Source organism: Choloepus didactylus, chromosome 10, assembly GCF_015220235.1.
Source record: "Choloepus didactylus isolate mChoDid1 chromosome 10, mChoDid1.pri, whole genome shotgun sequence".
NCBI lineage: Eukaryota > Metazoa > Chordata > Mammalia > Pilosa > Megalonychidae > Choloepus > Choloepus didactylus.
Window position 1 is genome coordinate 29,558,055 of NC_051316.1, and position 6,000 is coordinate 29,564,054.

Consider the following 6,000-nt stretch of genomic DNA (forward strand, 5'->3'; position numbering starts at 1 on the left):
GTTCTTAGAAACACTGGTTTTTGATATCTTGGGAAATGCTTCTTGCAGAGTCGGTTTTGAGTGCTACCCCAAGCAGATCAGGGAGTTATTTTCTCTGTTTATTACCTTCATGCAGCCTGGGCCACATAGCTGAAGACGATCAGACCCTCAGAAATTAGGGCAGTTCATCAAGTGTGCAGAGGCTGTGGTCCATTTATTCTCCCCCTGCTAGGCAGCCCTGCCTTCTGCTGCTGCTGCTATGTGGATGGGCTCAGAACCCACACACAGTTGCCTGCTGCAAGGAAATTCACAGTTCCCAGAAAGCCAAGTCAGAAGGATATACAGAGGTGACGTCGGAAAGAGCCTTGGCAGTGGAGCCAGATCCTGGGGTTTGATCTCGACTTGGCACCAACCCCTGAATGACTTTGGGCAAGTCCCACCACCTGCCAGGGGTTCACAGGGTCTGGGGTTAACTGGAACTGATGGTTTACAAACTGTGCTCCTGGGAATTTGCTTGGAGGACTGCTGGGAAGTGGAGATCCAAGAAGGGAGAGGGGGCTTCTAGCATCTTTCATCTGACCCAACCAAGGCAGGTGTACTTATGTCTGTGAACTCTTTTACATACTAGGATCCCAAGAAGCTTTTGTTTGAAGAAAGGGTTAGAAGATTTAAGGAAGTTTGAAAATCACTTAACTAGATGATCTCCTACCTACCAAATTCTGATTTTATGAATTTTCCAATGTTTGCTAGCAGTTGGATATTTTTCAAAGTGTCTTGTTGATGGCTGGTGTGACAGGATCATTACTGACTTCTGTCTTCTTGTATGGAGTTTATTAAAAACCATAAAGTGACACATCATAACTTTTTGTTATTTCTTCTAGGGGATTGCTATTGTCTTAGTGATTATAGCAGAGACTGCCAATTCCCAGTTTGCACATATAATTAGAACTCGAGAACCTGATTCTAGTCATGACCATGACCTTGAGCAAATCATTCACTATTTTGGGAGGGAAGCAGTATACTTCTTAGTGTGCTTAGGAACTTTGAGCTGTGCAGCCAGACTGCTTGGGTTCAAATCCCAGCTCTACCACTTCCTAGGTATATATATTTCTGGACGAGTTATTTTGACTTCTGTTACTACCCGCCTCATTGGGCTGTTATGAGAGTTAAATAAATTAATCCATGCAAAGTGCTTAGACCAGAGCCTGGCACAAATTACCTTCCCAATAATCATTAGTTATGATTATCTTTTGTGTCTTTTTTTTTTTTTAAATCTTGTGTAGAATCTGAAGGGGTTGGAGTGGGTGATGGCAAAAGTCATCAGCTAGTTCATTAGCACACCCTTGGGTTTAATGTTGTATCTCCAGGGCCTAGAAGAGTGCATAGCATGCAGTAAATGCTCAATATATGCTTGTTGATGGAATGACTAAGATTCTGCACGTCTCTTTATAGGAACTGTAGACAAATCTAGTTACAGAATTTATTATGCAGAAATGTTACCTCATGAAATGAAAAATATCCATAACACTAAGATGAATTTAAGAACATCCACCATTTATGGAAAACTAACACTTTTATCCGGGGTGTCCAGTCAGGAAATTGAGTTAGCTCAAGACAGATAGTTCAATAGAGGCAGTAGAATATGGAGAACAAAGGGGTTGCAAGAGCTAGAAAGCCAACAGGGGAAGGCGAGGCACCCCAGAGATTAGCTCCCACCAGCCCTAGGTGTGTGGAAGGAAAGGAAAGAGATGGTGCTTCTGGAGCCCAGAGGCCAGCTCCCCCCAGCAGGAGCTGGAAGCAGGGACCATGGAGGGAGGGGCTGCCATGTGGGAACTGGAACCACGGAGGGGGCACAGACATTGGCCACTGCCAGATCTGCTGCCTGAACAGTGAGCTCCTCCCCAAATGCCCACCAGCACCTCCCATTGGCCAAACTTATCCAGAGCTACCTGGCAAAGGAGGACAGGAAGTGTGGTTTGAAGTTGTCACCTCCCCATGATCCAGAGAAGTGGACAGAAAGCCAAGGAATGGAGCTGAGGGCAAATTGGCCCAGAACTGGCACCCGGACCAGGCTGTGAACTAGGCTCATTCTAGAACAGGGTCAGCCAATGCTGGCCCCTGGGTCATATCCAGCCTGCTGCCTGTTTTAATAAAGTTTTATTGGAACACAGCCACACTCACTCATTTACATATGTCCTATGGCTGCTTCCACACTAATGGTTGAGTAATTGTGGCAGTGACTGAATGGACTTGCAAAGCCTAAAGTTTTACCATCAGACCCTTTACTGAAAAGGTTTGCTGACCCCTCATCCAGATGATGTCTAATCCTCACAACAACCTTCTAGGCAAATATTTTTACCCTTGTTTTACAAGTGAGTAATAGGCTCAAAAAACACACTTGAGTTGCCTGAGGCAAGAATCTGCATTTGACATCCATCCAGGCTTTGACCAAATTCCAAGTGTTTTATTTCCATTGTGTCCACCTGCTTTTCTAATTTAACAAAGTTGGACCCTGGGGCAGGTGCCCCACATGCCCCTCTCAACCATGCCCAGCTCCTGCTCTTCTCCTGAAGCAAATATCTGCCTTGCTTGGGTCTCTCCCCATGGCATGTCCATTTTTATGCCCCTTTTTTGCCTCACCATCAAATTCATGGTAGAACTGAGGAGCTGAAGGTTGTCTGAGTTGGAACTGACCTTGGATCATTTCATAGAGGAGACCCAGAAATGTTCTACAATTTGAAGCTCCCTGTTCATTAGAGCATCCTTTCCAGGTAAGCATCTGGCCCTTAAGAAACTCATACTTTCCCTTTCTTTGTTTGTGTAGTCATCAGAATTAAGCATTAAGAGCAAAAGATTTGGGAGAACCTCTCTGACATAATGGAAATCAATGTTAAAATGAGATTTGCTTTACAAAATATTCAGTACAGCCAACTCTTTAGGAATGCTTCTCTTATAAAACTAAGTACACCTGTCTGATGCAAAAAATAAAAATTAAAAATTGAATATTATTGAAAACACTTCCCTGCATCACTTGGAAGGTTGACTTAGGTAATAGCATTTATGAGTCAGGTTGTACTGATTTTGTACACCAAAAGCAGCAGGAAAAAAATTCCTAAAATACATATGCATTTGTATTTTACAATTTGGAAATTGTAAGTGATTGTGAGGTAGACACTGCTCGCGTTTGCTTTACTTACACAGATGAGGAGAAAATGCATCTCTGGGAAGACCTGAAAGTGGTTCACCAAATGCATGTGAGATTAATGCAAGTAGGATTTACATGTGATGACACACAAAAAGGGCAGAGCTGGAGGTGCAGGGTTATTTGACTTAGCATTTACCCAACACAGGTATTTTTTAATAATGCAATAAACATGCTCTCTGTGAAAATGATACTCCTGGGATAACTGGGATAACTGATGCCAGTTGTATGCTCTGCTGACCTGCCTGTACTCTCCTCCACCTTTTCAGCCTCCAGAGTGCTTGGAATGATGTGATGTGCATAGCGGGAACTGGCAAAGGGCTGCAGTGAGAGGAGGGATTGCAGCTGTCCCTGTCACCCTTGCTGCAGGCTCTGGCTTCTACATGGCTCTGTAGCTCTGGAATCTATCTCCATCTTGGGGATCCTGGGCAAATCTGTAACCCTAGATCCAGAAGTTCACGACTATTTCATGAAAGACAACACGAAAGAATGGGAAAAGCCTGGGCTTCAGAGGATCAAAGACCCAGATTTGAAACTTTCCATGCATTAGCCAACTCCCTCATGACTCCAGTCCCCTCCCCAGGCCTGAGAGGGAGTGGGAGATGTCTCTGAAATAAGCTGACTGATGGCCCCAAAGATATTCAAGTGCTAGTCCCTGGAATTTGTGAATGTCGCTTGCCATGGAAACAGGATTTTTGCAGATGTGATTAAATTAAGCATCTTGAGGTGAGAAGATTATCCCAGATTGTCCAGGTAGGCCCTAAATACAACTACAGGTGACCTTCTAAGAGGAAGGCAGAGGGAGATGTGGGACCGAACAGGAAGTAGGTGATGGGGTAACGATGGAAGCAGAGGGGGTTCTGAAGGAGATATGCTCCTGGCTCCTAAGATGGAAGAGGGGTCCAGGAGCCAAGGAAGGTAAGGAAAAGTGGACGCCACCCAGAGGCTGGAAGAGGCAAGGAAAGGGGTTCTCCTCTAGAGCATAGCCCTGCAGACACCTTGACTTTAGCCCAGTGATACTTCTTGCAGACTTCTGGCCTCCAAAACTGGAAGAGAGTAAATGTGTGTTGTTGGTGGTAATTTAGCACAGCTGCTGTTGGGAACTAGAACCAACTCCCACCATGGTTGTGGTGACTAAGTCAAGCTTGAGAGAAGATGCCGAATAAAGTCAGAAAATCATGTCCAAAGCAAGGGGTTGGGATCAGGGGGACCTTAGGAGTAGTGGGGGTGACTCTGGGGGTCCAGTCCAGTAGCTGTGAGAGTGAACTCACTCCTTCTCCCAGGCTTAGGCCTGAGGGTAAGAAGTTGCTCCAGGTGCTCCAGGTGTTGGCATCCAGTCTCTGGCATGGATTCATCCCCTACCCTGTGCCCCCATAAAGGGTGTGTAGCCCAGATCATCTCCTGGCCCAGGCTGGAAATAAAAGCCAGAGGAAAGGTAGGTTGCAATGAACTAAAAACCATCCTTCCCACACCCGTGTGCCCCTCTCCTTTGGAATCAAAGTTAGCGTCACTTCTCCAGGATGCCAAAGGGAGATCCATCATAGCTGGTCTGTTGGCTCTTCTGTCAGACCCAGGACAGCATCAAAGGACACTCAGCCCCAGGACAGAAGGGTAGTTTATTTACATAGTCACAACTCTGCTTTTAAGAGAAGGAGCTCTTCTCATATGAAGCAGGACAGTGCTGAATCTGTGAACAACTAACGCTCCCCTTGATGAGCTTAACATGCAGGACATGAGCGACAGTGGTTACCGGTGGGGACACCAGACTGCAATTGGGCAGCCACTCCTTCTGTCTTCACCCTGTGGCCAGAGCTCACAGACATCCTCTCCAGATTCCACAGGGACAGAGCATAGAGAAGACGCATCAGCACATAGTCTGTAAGACAACAAGAAGAAACAAAGAGGGGTGGAGAATCCCAAAAGAGTGGGGCCCTGGACTCGAGGAGCTTGTGAAAGAGGGGACTGCACAGGAGGCTGTGGGGTTGGCTAAATCAGGAGAGAGAGAGTCCCAGCACTGGGTACCCTCCTGCAGATAGTCTCAGTCTACACAGCCTTCCCTGAGAGTTTCTGTTGTGTCTGAGTCTGTGTTCCCACAATGCACCGTGTAGCACCTCGCTCCACACCTTCTGATAACATTGGGCTCATTTGGATAACTCAAGATAATCTCCCCATCTCAAGATCCTTCACTGAATCACATCTGCAGAGTCCCCTTTGCCATGCAAGGTAACATTTTTGGTGGTGGTGGTGGGTAATTGTTGTGCCTACCATATTGGCTTAACAAAGATTGGCCATCATTGTTTTTCTAATACCCCCAACCAAATGTAAAATAATGAAGGGGGAAAGAAATGTTTCCTCCACTGATGCTGAGCACCAGTGAACATTAGTAACTTGAGGATAACAAATATGCCTGCAGAAGCTGGGAGAATGGCTGTGACACTATGGGAAGGGAGCTGACCTTGGGCAGAAGTGTCCATGGTGCCCCCCAATGGTAATATGACTCCCCAAGGAGGAGGCATAAGTAGTCACTGACAGAGACTGTGAATCCCAGTGTAATTCAGAGTGGGGCCAGCAGAGATGGCACCAGTATGTCACCAAATCAGCCACATTGTCTGTTGTACCCAATGGTGGGGGCAGCTTGATGGTGGACTCCAGAAGCAATGGCTAAATGTGGTGCCCTCATCTTCCTGTGGCTTTATAGACTTTTTGTAGTGCTGGGTTAGAGCAAGAGAGGAAGAAAATGATCATTGCCATATGCTGAATGCCAGGATATATCAAGCCCACGTTTGACCCTTCTGGGCAGACCAAGCAAATTTGAAAAG

General features: G+C 46.1%; 1 pseudogene; it reads right to left on the reverse strand.

Moving 5' to 3' along the window:
* The window catches only part of LOC119545147, a 55,331-nt pseudogene extending 49,676 nt beyond the window's left edge, over nt 1–5,655 (reverse strand).
* Between the last annotated feature and the right edge of the window lie 345 nt (nt 5,656–6,000).